Source organism: Schistocerca nitens, chromosome 7 (genome assembly GCF_023898315.1).
Source record: "Schistocerca nitens isolate TAMUIC-IGC-003100 chromosome 7, iqSchNite1.1, whole genome shotgun sequence".
NCBI classification, from domain to species: Eukaryota; Metazoa; Arthropoda; class Insecta; order Orthoptera; family Acrididae; genus Schistocerca; species Schistocerca nitens.
In genome coordinates this window covers 516,219,331-516,236,724 of record NC_064620.1, presented here as the reverse complement: position 1 = coordinate 516,236,724, position 17,394 = coordinate 516,219,331, and positions in this window count along the sequence as shown.

Sequence of the window (17,394 nt, the reverse complement as noted above, 5' to 3'; positions counted from 1 at the left end):
TGGTGATGGAGCTCTGACGGCACAGTGGTACGTCATAGGTATCCAGCGTCCTCGTGTGTTACCTCTCACGCGACAGTATCGCGGTGCCATTTTCCAGTCTGGCAATGCTCGCACACTATGGCACGTGTCTCCAGGAACTTTGTGCATGATACTGAGATACTCCCGTGGCCGGCAAGTTCCCCAGATTTCTCCAAGACAGAACTTGTTGAAATGTGTTCTAACAATTGTCGTGGACCAGGCTGAACTAGTTAAAATGGTTCCAACAATTTGTAGCAAACCCAAACACCTCTGCTATTTCTCAGAATGACGCTTTCAGCACCTTATTATACCAACTAATACCAAAACTAACATCTCACTGTCTGTAATAAGCAGATGATTAGAGCTTAACGTATTGTTATAAATGGTTCGCACTCTAGTACATTGCAATGTTGCTATTGAACACTCCGAACTGGAACTACTTTAAAATGGCACGCCCCTTTAACCTCATTCATTTGAATGAAAACTTATTCAATTTTGAATGGATTTTTCTACTGAATCTGCGAATGTATGAAGCAAGTAGGCAACCATGCATGGAGGCGCACTCGTGCTTCCAACAGCCAAGTGAGCGAGTTTAAAAGGGGTCAATTTGTGGCCTTCCGAGAGGCGGGAAGGTCCTTTCGGAGAATTGCCACAGATGTTGGAAGTACTGCGTCAGTTGTACAACGATGCTGATAACAGTAGTCACATAAACATTCTCACACCTGTAGACGAGGTTTTGGACGTCCACGCAGCACAGACGCCCGCCACCATTGTTGTACTGTAAGGGCAGAAATGGCAGATCGTATAGCTACCACAGCACAGATAAGAGGGATTGTGAGCCCAGATCTGTCAACACGAACTGTTGCGAACCAGTTATTAGCAGTGGGACTACGGGCATGGACACCTCTAGCCCCTCTTCCACTGTCGCTGCAGCATCGACATGCACGGCTTGACAGACGCCGTCAGAGGGTCACTTGGAAAATCGAATGGCACGCCGTGGCCTTCAGCGATGAAAGCATATTCTGCATGCAAGCAATCGATAGTCGATTGCACGTACGGCGTAGAGCTGGTGAGTGCTGCCTCGTAGAGTACAGTCATCCAAGACATACTGGCCCACCCCAGGCCTTATAGTCTGGGGTGCGATAAGCTACAACTCTCGTTCACTTTTGGTGTTCCTGGAGGGGACGCTAACCAGCGGGTGGTACGTCGCAGAATGTTGTCAGACCCGTTCTTTTGCTGTTCTTGCAATAGGAAGGCGATGTCTTGTTCCCATAGGATAATGCTCGCCCACACACTGCCTGTGAAACTCAACATGCTGTGCAGCAACTTCCCTCGCCAGCACAATCTCAGGACTTGTTTCCAATCGAGCACAAGTGGGATGTGATGGGACGAGAAGTAAGTCGTGCGATTAGTCAATTAACAACTCTTATAGAAATACGTGATCAGGTCGAGAAGGCGTGGCATAACGTATCACAGGACATATTTGCCATCTGTACGATCGTCTGGACGCCAGAGTCAGCACCTGCATTGCCACCTGAGAGGCTACACCATGTACAAATATGGGTGTTTCAGCATGGGTCGATACCTGGTACCTCACTACCGCTTGTGCTATTTATCTGTAAATGTTATCATTTCATTTGCACTGTTTCAACAATAAATCTTGAGTGAACTGGAAACCTCTAAAAGAGTGCACTAATTTTTTTCCAGCAGTGTAATTGTCTGCTATTCTTCCTGGTAGTGCAGTTTTAATGGCCAGCAGTGTACGAGGTGTGACAAAAAAATGGTAAACGATTTTTCTTTTAGCAACATTGCTAATGCTACAATCATTTGATGCAATTTGATAACACGTTCCGTTGAGACAGGCACATTCTCACCTATCACACAGCGTTCCGAGACGCTACAGTGAGAATCTGTTTATCGTATCTGTTTCAAATTGCAAAAAAGAGATGAAAAAACTCCTGAAGCGTTGAAATTGTTGTATGGCGATAAAGCTATAACTTTGAACAGTATTTACAAGTGGTGTGAGTGGTTTAAAAGAGGAAATGAGTCGGTAGAAGACGAGTTATGTTGCCGTAAGCTGTCGCCAGCACACACGTCGGCAAAGATGAAGCGCGAAGATCGATTAATAGGAGCTGGACCAAGCGCACCTATCACGAGAGAGGCCAGAGACACACCCACAAACAACACGCCGCCAACGCCCTCTCTACAGCATGTATTTAGGCCGCCGGAGCTGACCATAGGGTCTCACTCAATCATCCAGTTTGTCTCAAATGGCTCTGAGCACTATGGGTTTTAATATCTGAGGTCATCAGTCCCCTAGACTTACAACTACTTAAACGTAACTAACCTAAGGGCATCACACACATCCATCCCCGAGGCAAGATTCGAACCTGCGATCGTAGCAGTCGTGCGGTTCCGGATTGAAGTGCCTAGAACTGCCGGGCATCGCGGCCGGCTCCAGTTTGGCGTCTGTCAGTTTACTCACAGAGTGGCTTTAGTTCGTCACAGGCTACGCAATGCATAGCGACCACATTAGTGACTGCAGAGCGACTAGTTTACCTCAACCAGAATTGTACTTTACTAGCAGTGAGAAACTAAAGTTTGTAATAGCAAGAATACCGATACTGACGTTACAGCCGTCTGCAAGAGAACTATTACTGATGAGTTTGTACCATAAAACATGGACTCTATTCAAGTCAAGAAAATGATATCAGTTCATGTAAATAAAGAACTGTATTAATCCATGTGTGCATTTGTGCTGCAGAAACAGGATACCAGGCACCCATAACTACATCCTCCCCTTGCTTCCATGCCGTACAGGACTCTAAACGAGCAATCTTCAGGATATCTATTAACCTCAAAAACAGAAGAAGACTTAGCATCTCGGGACCGTGCATAGTATTTTAACAGATAAGTTGCAAATGAGAAGAGCAAGTGCAAAATTTATTCCCCGACTTTTGAGCGATGAATAGAAGGAAAATCATGTGTCAGTCTGCACAGAGTTAAAGAGTCACATTCATTCAAACCCGAACTTCATGTTTAAAATTGTCAATGGAGATGAAACTTGGGTCTATGAGTATGATTCTGAGACGTTCCCAATGGAAAACTAAGGATCTCCTCTCTCTAAAAAGACACGTCAATCAAAATCTAATATCCAAGTTACGCTCACTTTTTTCGATAACGAGGGCAGAGTGTGATGAGAATTCGTTAGAAGGTGACACGAACTGCAAATGCCAAATTTTACAAGGGTGTATTGTAACATTTGCGAAACGATGTACGAAGAAAGATACCAGAAAAATGGGCCAGTGGCTTTCTTCTTTATCACGACACCGCGCTGTACCACACCTTGCTTTTGATTCTCAAATTTTTGGCCGGAAAAAAGTGTTCCTGCCTGCACACATCCGCCTTACTCGCTAGATACAGAACCATGGACTTCTTACTCTTCCCAAAAATTAAAACTATGCTTAAAGGAAAACGTTTTGACACCATTCCTGACACTAGGTGGGCCGCAACAGACCAGTTCAACACCCTTCCAGAAATGCTTCAAATAATGGAGTCAACTGTGGGAAAAGTGCATTGCCAGCCGGAGGCAGTACTTTCAAGGAAATTAAATTCCATGTAAGCTTCTTACTTTGTTTCTAATAAAATTATTCACCATATTGCCTGATCGCATCTCGTATGTCTCGCGTGCGTTCTACTGACAGTCGGTAGTCGATATTCGATAGTGGCGATGGTTCCGTACAGCCTTCCGCGCCCACTTCTGCCCACCGCTGCGGCCAGCATCTGTTTTTCTAGGTGACCGGCGCGATATCTGGCCTCTCCTGCCGTGGTCGGAGCAATAACAGAAGCCGCAGAGTAGGCACGGGGAGAAAAGCCGATGCCGCAGATTCGGCGGCGATAGCTGAGAAAGGAAACGGGGTGGCAGACGACGTAAAGACGGGATTAAAAAGCGCTGCTCAGCAGAAGGCCACAGCTGCGGGGAGAGAACCAATATCTGACCGTGAGAGGAAAAAACGTGTCTGTCTCTAGTCTACTTCGTTTACGTCAACATGAATTTATCACTATTCCATATCTGGAAGTTATAAAATAGATTTAACAATAACACTGAATTATAGTCTAACAACTTGTCTGTTAATAATGCACATATCTTACAGTATTGTAATGTTGATGCTTTAAGTTGTTCTGAAAGCGGTGCTGATGTTCAAGACCATAAAAGTGGGTTAAAAGCTGTGAGCTATCTGAGGAAGTTAACCTTGCATTACTGGACAACTGTTTCACCAGGTATCCAGTCTAGCTTACCAAATTCCCAACCAGAGTAACATTAATTATAATCTTTTAGTACTCATCTTACGATAACCGGTAATATATATATATATAAAAAGAGAATTTAAATAAAAAGAAATAAATCAGTTTATATTTGGACATTTATTTTAACATTGATCATTGTTCCGTTAAAACTTCAGCGTATCAAACTTGATTCATAACTAAACTGGTGCCTTATTTAGGATTGTGTAAATGTGAGTTTGTAATCTTACGGAACACATCATATAGGGAGCCAAGATTGGGAGACTACATACAACACCGCATTCATAAAATAACACACGAAGAACGTTGAAACATATGCAAGAAGAAATTAACCACAACCAACCGATTCAATTTTCACCCAAAGAAGTTACGTTCGTAGCGCAATCCTGTCCGTCATGAAATTACCACACACTGGTATACTAAATTCATACTAACTCTCTGTGAAATCTTCCCGAAAAGAATAGCTGAGGGCTACTTTGATGCTTACACCACATGCTTCACGTGGTCAACTGGGTTTACACAAAGAGTGTAACTCCACAATAATTTTGATAATTAAAATAAATTACATCGAAACGCAATTTACAAAAGAAAAACCTCGAACTGGTTACTATCGCCTTACTATTAACCTGATGGGTCAAACAATTGTATAAGCACGTAGTACTGGTCTCACAAAGTACACCCCACGTAGGTTGAACATAAAGAAAAGTTGCTATATTGAAAAATATTGTGTTATAATCTCACGCACATTCGCATTTAAGATTGATGATCTTAGTTAGAGTTACTGATCAACACGTGGTTCCACTTTACTCACAAAGTAGTGACAAAGCAACTACCAGAAGATATTCTGAACTTCACACTCGAATTACATTGCGTTGCAATTTAAGATAACTTTATATATTTTACAGCTAAAGCTGAAATAAAGGTGATTAAAATTTTCAGTTAGGCTGAACTTAGGAAATCCATTGTCCTACGGACTTAGCAGACACGCGCTTAGCCGGAGATCTTACCATTTCAGACGCTCGCCGCGGACAGACCGACCTACCGAGCGTGCTTAACAGATACAAACGGAAGTGACCAGAGAGGCAGCTTCCTATACCAACATGACAAGGGACGGACAGGACCATACTAAGAATAGAAACCTCTCTGCTTTTAGAAAGCGTAGCTGCCTGTTACGACATTGGTCCTACTGTTCTCAAGCAGACAGGCTTGTCTGCTACCATCAAGCATGCAACTAGAAATACATTTGCTCATTCATCCTCTCACGCAGTAGGGAAGGGGGATGACAGTATTTTATCATATACAGTATATAAAAGAAAGCGGATGTAGGTTCCGTATGAGACTGCGTGACATGAATTACATATAAACTGTGTTTTAAAGTGTAGTAGTGTCACAGATCGTTCTTGTTTATGTGTAAAAGTAACACGTTTCACTGCTCAGTCTCCTCCCAGATAGTCAGAAACACCACAGTAAATTTAGAAGAGGAATTTATGCCGTAAATGACAGCAGATTTAAGAAATTAACATGAAAGGAATCCAACAGAGACCTTTCAGTATTCCTATCGTTCATCGTCTCGAGAGGAACATGTAGGGTTCAACGCTACCCGCCCATCGCTGTCGGCATTTATAGAATTACTCCTGTCTTTCATCGTAGCTTTCATGCTAGTCACAGGACAGACTGCTGATAATTTTTCATCATGGTTTATACAGGGTGGTCCACTGATCGTGACCGGGCCAAATATCTCACGAAATATGATTCAAACGAAAAAACTACAAAGAACGAAACTTGTCTAGCTTGGAGGGGGATACCAGATGGCGTTATGGTTGGCCCGCTAGATGGCGCTGCCATAGGTCAAACGGATATCAACTATATTTTTCTAAATAGGAACCCACATTTTTATTACCTATTCGTGTAGTACGTAAAGAAATATGAATGTTTTAGTTGGACCACTTTTTTCGCTTTGTGACTGATGGCGCTGTAATAGTCACTACCATATGGCTCACAATTTTAGACGAACAGTTGGTAACAAGTAGGTTTCTTAAATTAAAATACAGAAAGTAGGTACGTTTGAACATTGTATTTCGGTTGTTCCAATGTGATACATGTACAGTCGTGGACAAAACGAGCGAGACCCCTCGCCTTTTCGTTATGCTGATCCGCACGGCTTTAAAGTCTGCTACACAGCATAACAGGCAAGGCGACGAAGTGCTACCAACATACTATGCGCAGGCGTGAAATTGACAAACTATCTGAACTTTTTTAGACTGTATTCCATAATTTTTAAGACTATATTAATGCTGATTAGTGTGTTAAATACAACACGTAAACATAGGACAGAACTGAAAGAAGAAACGCTAATTTGTATGAAACGAACGAATAAAAATGAATTTCAGCTTATCCAGATAACAGACAAAGACCCCAGACCGTTACGAATTAGCAAAATATTATCCGCATTCGCCCGCGAAACGGTCTGTGTCAACGTTCAGACCAGTCATACTGGATTACCATTGCTGACCTACCATGAAAGTGTGCAAATTTAGCAATGCGTGAAGATTCATAACGAAATTCACTTAAACATCATTCAGTGCCACACTTAAGTCAATTCCATTATTGACAGAAGCGGAAAAAGGAGGCAGTATCATGTATGAAATTCTACAAGAGTGTCATATTGACATCCACAGAGCGCCAGTACAGAATAAAGGTAGCGATAAATCGTATTGGGTGCGCGAGAATTTCTTAAAATTGCTTTACTGATATTCTACCTGCCTCCATAGAGATTAGAACCGAAAACAAACCAGACCTTCCTTTCACTATGCTAGCAGACAACCTAGGCAAACAGCCCTCTATTATTACCCCAGACATGAACAAGCCGGCAATTTCGCAATAAAAATCTGCAGTTTCTGTTGCATAGAGCTTTCTGGACTCAAAAACATGAATTTTCTTCCTTTATGTCACCACTTATGCGACAATCATTCGGGATGATTATCGAAATAACAAATTACTGTTATTAGAGAGTAAATTTTGTAGGATAATTCTGCACCACCCCAGGAAATAAACGGCTACATAGCTGCCAAACGTATTCTGCATTGTTTCGAATTCTCCACTAGACTCGCCACAGCCAGAAAACGTTCATTAGCAGAAGTGTTTCTTAAGCTAGCTAGCAATGAGAATGTTCGTACTTCTAAAACGCGGTGGCATTAATACTGGGATGTGAATTACCACGTGTATAGGCAAATACATTCTATTTGCATTCCTGTAAACGTGATTTGGATCGAAAACGTAGCTACGACTAATATGCTTATGTATCGACAGCAACTAGAACATTTCGAATAAAGAGTAGCGGGTGTTATTTATGCGGCCCTCATCTTCAGTGTTTTCGTTGTTAGGATTTCGTCACCTAAACCGGTAAAAACGGAACCCTACTAGTCTCACTTTCTTGACCGTCTATCGGTCTACCCAACCCTTAAAACCCGTTTACCTCCAGAACGGGTGGACATAATAAGCGGAAATGTATCGCACTTCTTGCTGTAACCGGTCCCTTGCTGGTGTAAAAAAGTGAGCTTCTATGTCAACGCAATCAAAAGATACGACGGTTTATGTAAAGAAAATTTACGCGAAAGGTCAAAAAATGGCTTCAAGAACTATGCGACCTAACTGCTTAGGTCATCAGCCCCTAGACCTAGAACTACTTAAACCTAGCTAGCCTAAGGGCATCACAGACATCTATGCCCGAGGTAGAATTCCAACCTGCGACTGAAGCAGCCGTGCGGTTCGTCACTGAAGCGCCTGGAACCGCTCGGCCACCGCAACGCGGCGAAACACTACTCACCTCATGTATAATGATAATATATACTGTCTAGTGAGGATAAACTGTATTCTCCAGCAACTCAGATCGTTTGATCACGGAACTTTTACGAAGCTACATTCAAACTTTGTCGAAGTCGTCTGCAATATCCATTACAAACACCCTAGGAACTTCGTATGCGATATCCACTTCTGAATACGCTGGCAGATAATGCAGTACTATAACAAGTAGGTGGGAACTTATTGTTATTGGTCCATGCATGACACTTTATTTCAATATCACTTTAACGCGCCTAGGTGTTCGTATATGGCTGAAATTAATGAACAAAAAGTAAATAAACAGTAAACAACTTCGATGTTCAGATCAAGTGAAAGTCACATGTCGTAATTACAACATAATTTCGTTGTTACATCTACATGACTACATCAACAGGATTTCTTTGCAATCCGGACTTACGTGCCTGGCAGAAGGTTCGGATTATTTCTCTACCGTCCCACTCATTAACAGTGTGCGGGAAAAGGGACTACTTAAATCTTTTCTTGCGAGCCTTGAATTACATTATTACTATGGTTTCTTCTTGTGTAAGTACCCTAGGAAATAATGTTTTGGCATTCAGAACATATGGTGGTGATTGAAATTTCGTGAAAAGATCTCGTGGCAACGAAAAACGCATATGTTTTCATGAATGTTACCCCAACTCGATTATCAAATCTGGGATCCTCTCTCCCCTATTTCGTGACATTACAAAGCGTGCTACCGTTCCTTGGACGTTTTTGCGTGCACAGTCAATCACGTCTGTCAAGGATATTATAGCAGTGGACGGACAAACGTAGTGTAGGCAGTGTTTTCAGTTGGCCTGTTGCGTATTCTTAGTGTGCGGCCAATAAAACGCAGTCATTCGTTTGCCTTCCCCACAAAAGTATGTTTTCGATCTTTCCAGTTTAAGTTTTACTGGGTACTGAGATGAACTGACAGTGCTTAGACTTGTGTTTTGTCATGTAACCGAAAGTTAATTATTGTTATTGGACGCAGCTTTCGTGTTTAATGTATTCCTCAGTCAACAACAGTAGACTCCTCGTACACCACACATAACTGTTTCAAAGTATTAAATTGTTACTGATCTTACCATGTTGCAGTGGTCATCTTAACTTGCCGTTTTGAAAAAAAGGAAAATATTTTAGCGAAATGTAGCAACTAAGAAGCGGAGTATCCAAACAAACAAACGTTTCCGGTTTAAGTAGTTGCAGTAGGTCTACTACACAGTAACGTAAATTAGGAGCAAAGTCCATAAGTAGATCCTCATCAGGAAAACCAGCCCTCATAATGCAAAGTGCAACTACAACAAAGAAAGTTTCCAAACATGTCAATGAGTAGTCGAGGAAAGTGGACGCATTCTGTCTACTGAATCCCAACGCACGCAATTTACGAGGGGGCACGCCAACTGTCAGACCCCGATCTTGCTTTTAACTACGCTCATTGAAAGAGGGGACAAAATAAGCTTAAACTCTACCGCTTCTGAGAAAACGACGGTCAAAGTGTTCAATGCGTTGTTGCTATAGTGTAGATACCGCTTAGCGGTTAAGGATTCAACTGAAGCGGTGGCTCTGCGGCTACCATAGCGACTTCGGAACTTTGCGCTGCGAGTTCGAAACCCGGTTTTTCCTTTTTTCCCCCCCTCACTCTCTGAATTATCTACGAATGTTTATTCCAATTTATGATGAAACACTGTTGTCGTTATTCGTCAGTTAATTTACTGTGTAAAGAAATAAGTTAAAAAGGGAACACACAGTGCGTAGTGGGGCGATCACTCTGTTGTAGAAATAATTCAGAAGCCAAGATCGCTTAAATACTGTCTACTGGATAACCGGTTTCAACACACTAAAGGTGCCATTATCGGATCTAAATGTAGATTAACATTGATAAACCATTTGGATATAACGATACATGAGGCAGACGAGATGATTTTATATCAGCTTGTCTCATTCGTTTATTATTTTTTTAATTCATTAATTACACATAAAGTTAATTGTCGAGTAATGACAACATTATTTCAACATAAATTAGAAAAAAACATTCGAAGATAATTCTGATAGAGAGGCTGGAAAATAAAATAATTAAAAAACCCAATATGGTCTCGAACACGGGAATCAATGCTAAGAAGGAACGACGGTAGCCACTGAGCCACCGCTTCAATTGCGTTCTCGGCTGCAGAAGGTATCTACACTAGAGCAACAGCGCGTTGATAACTTTGGCCGTCGTTTTCTCGGAAACGGTCGAGTGTCTGCAGATAAGCCGAAACACAAGTTCGCTTATTTTGTCCTCTCCTTCACTGACAAGGGGAGGCCGCCAATTGTGAAATTCAGATTCGATTCATACTGCGCATAATAAAAGCTCATGGCCAGAGGTGTAATGTGGCAAAGCACCAAGATGCACTTCTCAGCCGTTGTCGAGAAAATCGACAGTTAGAAGAAACCGCTGCGGTGAAATACTCTCTACGATTCATAATTTTCTACAGCGTCGTGGCGCAGCGGTAAGCGCTCGAGTTCGTAATCCGAAGGTCGGCGGATCGAATCTCGCTCCATGCAACTTTTTTTTTTAGTATTTGTTTTTTGTAATTCAAATGTGTGTATAAACACACACACACACACATTTATATTTGAATTACAAAAAAATAATAATAATAAAAAAATGTTGCATGGCGTGAGATTCGATCCGGCGACCTTCGGATTACGAACTCGAGCGCTTACCGCTGCGCCACGACGCTGTAGAAAATTATTAATCGTAGAGAGTATTTCACCGCAACGGTTTCTTCTAACTGTCGATTTTCTCGACAACAGCTGAGAAGTGCATCTTGGTGCTTTGCCACATTACACCTCTGGCCATGAGCTTTTATTATGCGCAGTATGAATCGAATCTGAATTTCACATTTGGCGGCCTCCCCTTGTGAGCAAAGTTTCGGGACAATCAGCCTATGACACTTGGCGAGTTCCCCTCGCTCGTCGAGTCGCTTCTTACGCCCGGCGAGAATTATGTATGCCTCCGAGTAAACTGCGCCACCTGGAAACACGGCGAGCGGGGATAAACACGTTTTCCTTCTTATAAGGCAACCCTCTACAGATAAAATTCATGAAGTGTTCTTCAGGTTGCCTCAGATATTTCAGAAATGTTTCTTGCGTCAGGCCTGCCGCATATGCAAAACGTAAACATTTCATTTCATGTAATATTTATCAGGATAAGACATGACAAGAGTGGACCAGTCCCTTCTGAGAAAAATTAGAGATTTTAAGTTGCTCCACTATGTAATGACACGGGTATGGGCTTGCGATCTCTCTTTTATGCCATCGATTTCCGTGTTACACATACTTGGCCACTGCGTTGTGGCTGCCATCGTGGAGGAGGCAGTCTGTTTCCTGCCAGCGCTGTTTCCGCAGCCAATATTAACCGTGACGAATCATTCAGTCAACGCTAAATGGCCCATCTGGCTGAGGCAGACAAGGGCGCTATAATAGAACTCCATGCAGAGGGATCTTCAAATGCCGACATAGCAAGAACTATGGGTCTTCACAAGTCGACGGTAGCCAGGTGGATCAGACGAAAGGAAGAGAGTGGTAACTTGAATGGGAGGCCTCATGGCCGTCGCCGCAAAACAACAGCAGCTCAGGATCAGCAGATACGCCGTTTCAGTGAGAACCACCCATTTGTCAACGCACGACAAATTCAGCAAACTTTGGGTCTCAATGTTAGCAGTAAGACCGTCACTCCTCGTGTAAGGGAAGGTGGACTGAGAGCAAGAAGCGCTGCTGTGAAAGAGACATTGACTGTTTCCCAAAGAGAAGCTTGCCTTGCTTTTGCTACTGAAAATGGCGACAAACCTCTCCAGTTTTGGAGGCGAGTGATTTTCACGCACCAAAAAGTTTTCTCTACGGCATCATCCGGAAAAGTACTAGTTTACCGGACTAAATGTGCTAGGTATAATCGAAAATATATTTACAGTTGCCGAAGGAGTGGCAGGTTGTCGGTGCCGGCCGGTGTGGCCGTGCGGTTCGAGGCGCTTCAGTCTGGAACCGCGTGACCGCTAAGGTCGCAGGTTCGAATCCTGCCTCGCGCATGGATGTGTGTGATGTCCTTAGGTTAGTTAGGTTTAAGTAGTTCTACGTTCTAGGGGACTGATGACCACAGATGTTAAGTCCCACAGTGCTCAGAGCCATTTGTAGTCGGTAACGGTATGGGCGTGGATATCGGCCGAAGGGTGTGGGCTCCTGTGGGAAGTGGAAGGAAGATTCGATGCGCGCAATTACATATCAATTCTGGAGAACGTGATGTTGCCTGCTGTGGCAGCAAGATTTGGCGATGATCAGATCATGTTCCAACAAGATCGCTCGTCTATTCATATGGCACGTGTGGTTAAGAGGCGGGTCGACGACCATAGTAATATTACTGTAACGGAATGGCCACCTAAAGGAGCTGACACGAATCCCATTGAGAATATCTGGGCAGAAATGGTCAGAGTAATACGAGAAAAGGGCAGTCACCGTCGACTCGCCGACAGCTTTCTGATGTGATTCATGACGCTTGGAATGAGTTACTTGAATCTCCTAGTTATGTGGCCCGAGTTGTGGGCTCAATGCCCAACAGACTTCGAGCTGTTGTGGAAGCCAAAGGAGGCTTCACCAATCAGCTGTTTCAAGCTTTGTTTCTTTCTTCTTCGTCTTTTTTTTTTTTTTTTTTTTTTTTACTTACAGACGTATATTTTATATAATTTCAAGGAAACGCAGTAAATGGAATGTGGACTGATTTTTGAGGCTTCATTTTGTGACGGCTAAACAGTGCTGCATCATGGGACCCGCTATTTGTCCACATGTGGCTGAACATCAGAGGTGTAAAAAATTTTGAGGTGCCGAAGTTCTCTGGAAGAATAACGTCTTTTAGACAAGGAGATGATTTTTAGTTCATTTCATTTTAACCATTCACACTATGATTTGACATTCTAATCTTTGATTTCATTTTATTATGTATCTTTTCTCCAGTGAAAGTCAACGGTAGTAAGTTTCAAGATATGAAGAATAACTGGAAGTTTCTAATTCGTGGAAAGCGTATTTAACAGTTAATATTTTCGACAAATCTGTAGTTATAGGACATATTAAGAAGCGAGTCAAAAATGGCATTGTGGAATGATCAGGTTGGTCTCTAAAGGGTAACGACGATAAAATAGCAAATATGAAACTATGGGTAACAACTATTGTTGATGGTGAGGAGCCATAATCGATATGTCACTTTTCCGTAATTGTATTTCTGAAGTTTATCGTCAATCCTAGGACTGATACCGATACTCTGTTTTACGTAAAGAATACAACCTTCAAAATTTATTTAGCAGCGCAGAATATTAAATCACAGTTTATAGATCAGGAACCTAATCCAACTGCCTTTAATTTTATTTTCACGGATGACATTGAGACAGTAAATAACAAGAGAAATAAGAAAACTCTCAGAATCAATATAGAGAATTCAAGTATCATGTGAATTCAAAAGTTTGCTATAATAGCGATTAATTGCTTTTTACAGACCCCTTCATGCCTACGTTTTCCGTCAGACAGACAATGTTTGAAACTAGGACTAACGAGGTAAACAATTTTTCCACAAATTGTCAAATTGGAAGTCGGAGAGACAGTTACATAAATTACGATGACAACAAACGTTTTTCAAGTAAACTGATCACAGGAGGCATCCAACGCATTTATTGTGAGTTACATGCACAGTATGTAAACTGGCAACGCCACCAACACACAATACCACTAACAAGGGAACATCCCCATCGCACCGCCCTCAGATTTAGTTATAAGTTGATACAGGGGATAGGCCTTGAAAAACTGAACACAGATCAATCGAGAAAACAGGAAGAAGTTGTGTGGAAGTATGAAAAAAATAAGCAAAATATACAAACTGAGTAGTCCATGCGCAAGATAGGCAACATCAAGGATAGGGTGAGCTCAGGAGCGCCGTGATCCCGTGGTTAGCGCACGCAGCTGCGGAACGAGAGGTCCTTCCGTCAAATTTTCCCAGGAGTGAAAAGTTTAATTTTTATTTTCAGACAATTATTATCTGTCCGTCCGTCCGTCCGATGCGAGGTAACCGCGCCGTAGTATGATGACGCTACACCTAAAAAACATCGAAAGACATGACGTCAGTCGACTATAGCGCACGGAAGAGAGAGTATTCCTGCTAATGAGGCTCCCTGGCTGGCAGTTAACTGTTCGCTACTTTGGACGAGAGTGCATTAAATACGTGCGATGCATTGCGTGGGCAATATGAATCCAGCAAATATAGCTCGTGACTCCAATAACAATGTCAATGAATATTTTCCGAACTGTAAGGCATCGGAAAGTTCCTTAAGGGATCGAACGATTGTCGAACATTTGTATGATTATTTCCTACATTTGTTGAATAACAGTACGTGTGGTGATGATTGTCTGAAAATAAAAAAAATCAAACAACTAACCCGAGGGAAGCCTTAAACCAACGACCTCTCGTTCTGCAGCTCCTCACGCTAACCACGCGACCACTGCGCTCCCGTGCTCAAGCTATCCTTGATGTTGCTTATCATGCACACGGACTACTCAGTTTGTTTGGTTTGAATATTTTTTTCATAGGTCCACACAACTTCTTCCTGTTTTTCGAATGATCTGTGTTCAGTTTTCAAGGCCTATCCACTGTGTCAACTTATAACTAAATCTGAGGAGGGTGCGATGGGAAAGTTCCCTTGTTAGCTATGAAACAACTGTAGCAAAACGGAGCATCCTCGTTATCCATGTGATGGATAAGACGACTAATTCGCAACATAAATGTCAATGTAAGTATCAGTTTCTGTTGGAACGTGCTTCCCGGACCAAATAACATACATTTCCTACGTCTTCAATGCGAATCATGTAGCAAATGTAATTTAAAGGACATAAAAATATCGAGTGAATTTACTAAAATAATTATGAACCACTTGAATTTGCATTCAACAGGCAATGTTCAGAAGTCTGGTGTAGGAGTACTGCATGCTCTAATTCGAAACAACAAAAATCAACAGAGTAACTATTATTGAACGTCATCAGGTCACTCATCGAGCATTCCTATGCAGTACTGTTACTGGTGACGTGTTATGATGCCTTTATCGTTAACTTCCTAAGAAGAAATGAAAGGCTGAGCCCCACCAAAAGACGTAAACTCGAGGAGAGAGTTGCGTGAACATATTATTTTACATCTGATAAATCCAAAAGTGTGTTTTGGGCTACGAATTCTGCCCCCAGGGTGTGTGCAACACAGCTGGAATTTGTTGCCAACAACTGAGTCACCTTTCGGTCACAGTGTAAGAAAATCGAGCAACAAAACTACATCACCTGTGCTACTGCATGATAACGCACTATGTTGATTTGAGAAACAAAACTATCCAGGAGATTGATAGGAAAGTCGTCTCTCAGGCACATTTGTATTGATAGGGAAGTCCTCTCTCAAGCACTTGTCCCTCTCGTCATATATTTGTAAAATTTTACCTTTCCCACTCTAGATCGATCAACCGTCAAGGCAATTCATTTCTAGACGAAAATACTTTTAAAACTACTCTTGTTTATTGACATCGTTAGAACAAGTAGGTTTCTACAGGCGTAGAATTTGTAAACAACTTTAGCATTGTCATATCGTTTTAGATATCGTGAAAGAAAATTCTGCTGCTAATTAATTTCTCTTTGATAATTACTGTTGCGTTTAGTAAACTAATGGAAAATGCAATTAAAATATTCACTGTACTAATACAAACTAAAGTCAGCTTAATACAGAAACATCACGACGGCAGTCTATCTTAATAAAGCATTAAGTTTCTGTGAGACAATTGGGCTTATTTTAACACGAATTAGTAGGATATTACAGACTTTACACTTAGAAAAGATCTGTATTTATTTCATTTCCTGTACCATTCGTAAGTGTTATGAAAATGGGGCTTTTCATAGATAAAATTATGTATTCACAACAACAACAAAATGTCGGCAGAAAACAAAAGTGGCATTATGAATCTGGCAGTACCGTAAGGTTTTCACTCTGACACTAAGAGTTACTGAAAGTAGCAAGAAGAATTTTGCTCGAGCGTTGTCTTACGATTCCCTTATTAAGTTTTTATCTGCCTGCTTGTAGCTGTGCTACAAAAGAATTAAAAATCTGGCTTTCAGCAAGTCTCGAAAGGCGAACAAAAGCAGCTTGCACCTGGTTACTAAGCATGTTACCTGGGGACTGGTTTTTTCTTAAAGCGGGAAGACATCCTTTTGTGGTTCAATTGGCAAATGTCAGTCAGACGTGTGACGTTAGTCTAAGCGTTTCGGTGTGTTGAATTTGTACCAATGATTTTTCTACACGTTTTTTCTGTCCCAAATAGAGTTGAAGTCTCCCATTAGTATTTTCACGTCATCTTGGTGAATTTTGCTCATGGTATTTTCGAGTGTGTTCCAGAATTTTTCAACATTGTCGGTGTTTTTCTTATTTTCGATGTTGGTGGGTTCAAATGGTTCAAATGGCTCTGAGCACTATGGGACTTAACTGCTGTGGTCATCAGTCCCCTAGAACTTAGAACTAGTTAAACCTAACTAACCTAAGGACATCGCACACATCCATGCCCGAGGCAGGATGCGAACCTGCGACCGTAGCGGTCGCGCGGTTCCAGACTGTAGCGCCTAGAACCTCTCGAACACTCCGGCCGTCGATGTTGGTGGGGACACGTGCATTGATGAGTGTATATGTTTTACTGGGGCTCTGAATGACCATAGTCATAAGTCGCTTGTTGACGGGCCAGCCGCGGTGGCCGAGCGGTTCTTGGCTCTTCAGTCCGGAACCGCGCGACTGCTACGGTCGCAGGTTCGAATCCAGCCTTGGGCATGAATTTGTGTGATGTCCTTAGATTAGCTAGGTATAAGTAGTTCTAAGTTCTAGGAGACTGATGACCTCCACTGTTAAGTTCCATAGTGCTCAGAGCCATTGGAACCTTTTGATTGTCGATCGGTGTGATTTCTTTGACAGAGTTGATAGATCGGTGTTCGAGAAATGCAATGCCGAAGATTGGTACGCCTTTCGTTACCTTTTGTTGTATTCTGCTCTTGAAGATGCAATGGTTTCCCTAATGCACGGTTTCATTGTCAGTTAGTCGTGGTTCTTGAAGTGCAAGGATGAGAATTTTTTGTCGGTCAATTTCTTTTGTGAGATTATTTAGTTTTCGTGTTTGGATCAAGGTATCGATGTTTACT